Raw genomic sequence first — 2,502 nt, forward strand, 5'->3', positions numbered from 1 at the left:
GCGCGTGGAAACGAGAGGGCGTCCCGGTGCTGGCGGCGTTCCACGCGGAAGGCGTCTCGACGCCCCGCTAAAAACGGCACGCGTCACGTCACACGGTTACGGGACTCGACGACGACCCCTTTTCCACCCCCCGAGCATAGCTCGCCGTCGCTTAGACGCTTTAACCCCTAGCTATAGCCTCCTCTCTCTCCTTTTCTCTTTCACCTTCGAAAAGATGAATTTTAAAAATATTAATCGACATTGAACATATTAATTACCAATTTTGACTTTCGAGAAATCACCCCCAAGATCTGAGTAAAACAGTCAAAATGTTAGAAAAATATAAAACGTGTTTGTAATTTGAATAATCGTGCAGTAATTGTTAAAAGACTGTGTAGACATTCAGTTACTGTTTATTAAAAATTCGAGGGTACAACGGTCTGAGGTTACTGGTTGAAGTATTAATTTTCGGTTTTTGGGGAATGATAAATTGTTTACATCCCCACCTCTTTATTCCGTAGACGCCCCATTTCAATTTTCCCAACCACGACTGATGAAGACTGTGCACAAGCACGCAAGGGTTGATTTTTATAGATCCTCTCGGAGGATTTCTGAATCCCCGCCACGAAGAAAAGATTAGGGACGATGAAATGGGTTCAGGATCTTGGATGTCGTGAAAGGGGTTGAAGAGGAGGTCTCCCAGAATAGAATAGACGCGTTTTGCGGATGAATAACGATCGTATCGCTCGTGTGCACTTGGTTGGACAATCCAGGGTTGTTTTCACACACCGTTGCGCCGGGGGATGCGTGTCTGTCGATCGTAGACACCAGAAATTCGACGATGCGTGCACCGGATGGAAGATTAATTCAATTTTCATATTAAATCAGGGTTCGAAAAACTTTTACTTGGCGAATTAAACCTTTCCTATTGCTCTGGTGTTCGTAAAATATTTCTTTAGAAGTTCGCTGTGGACGTTAAACTCGATTGTTAAAATTGATCAGTGGCTAGGTATTGTTGCAGGTTTCAAATCCCCTATTTTTATATTCTAAGGAAATAGCCCGATGTGGTCTTTTAAGATTGTGATAATATTAACGATGTCACCAATGAACCCGAAATCATGAAAATGGAGCACAGTATTTCCATATTAGGTAAAATATTCATAATTAGATGAGAAGTTTGCTGAATCTATTCTCCGACGTTTTCATAGTCCGTCAAACAATTTAATTACAACAGCAGCCCAGAGGATATTACCGAGTGCTGATTAAATTAGTCTCGAAGGGTCACGGATAAAGAATAGCAGAACTTTCTCCTTTTAATTAAGCCCCCAAAATTCCACAGGGCTCCATTGCTCAATCCCGTCGTTGGCTTCGAATAAATATTTCTTTTACGAGGAAACTCTTCTCTCGAGTCTCCGCCTGTGTGTGTGAGTGTGTGTGTGTGCCTGTGTGGGGCCAGTGTTCCTCGGCCGGGGTTTAATTCGTCAGAAGGTTTTCTTTATTTTTTTTTTCGTGGCTCCAGTTTCGTAATCTCCGAAAGGGGTGTCTCGGCTGCGATGAATGCAACCCTTTCTGTCGAGGTTTAGTGGCGCGGCGTGAATTAAGACTCGAGCTAGCTCCTCGGGGACCGGATTTTTTTAATTATCTTGAGCTCGACTCGCTTTTTTCGCGGCGGGACTCCGCCTGATAAAATGGTGCTCTGTCGAAATATATCATCCATTTTTTTCAAACAAAAATATATAATATTACGCGTTTCTTTCGCTACAGAATTTATCTCGATTATTCCTGTCACTTCGAATAATATTTATATCATATACAGAATAATTGCAATTGGTATTTATAAGCGTTGAGAATACAGGGTGGTCCAGACCACCCTGGTGTAAACCATTTTAAAATGAATTAACCTGTGTACTATATTTATCCTTTCAAAATTCCCGTTTATGCTTTTAGAAACAAATTAGAATTTTAAATGGTTTAGTGACCCTTGGGCCACCCAGTAATTGCAAGTGCTGTGAATTATATTCGTAACTAAATACTCTGTTTTTTAGTAAAATTGTATTTGTCGACTTTTATTATTTTTATACAATGCAGTCGATTTATATATCTGTAATCTCTTTCAGGATAATTTAGAAGTGGGTTTATATTATTGAGATGTGTGCAAGACGCGGTATTCGTTAATTGAAGGAAAAGATTTAGGGGGTGACGGCAAAGTTTGTGCAAGTTCTCAGACGGCAAATAATGGCGGAGGTCTGCTCTCAATCGGTTAGAAACCCGCGAGACTGTGTATAGTGGCCGGTGTTTACTGAAAAATCCGTCTACTTCACATAAACCACCCCCACGGGATAACGAGGCGATAAATATCGACCCATTACAGTGGCACAGGGTGTTATCGAAAACGCGCGTTAAAGTCACTCCGAGGGTAATAAATTTCCCCGTAATCCACGGGTCAAGGTGAAGTGTCCTATATTTCCAGTCGGTCGCCTGATCATTTTTTAACTGACCTTCCGCGATCCTAGCATTCCGAGC

This window comes from Halictus rubicundus, chromosome 4 (assembly GCF_050948215.1).
Source record: "Halictus rubicundus isolate RS-2024b chromosome 4, iyHalRubi1_principal, whole genome shotgun sequence".
NCBI classification, from domain to species: domain Eukaryota; kingdom Metazoa; phylum Arthropoda; class Insecta; order Hymenoptera; family Halictidae; genus Halictus; species Halictus rubicundus.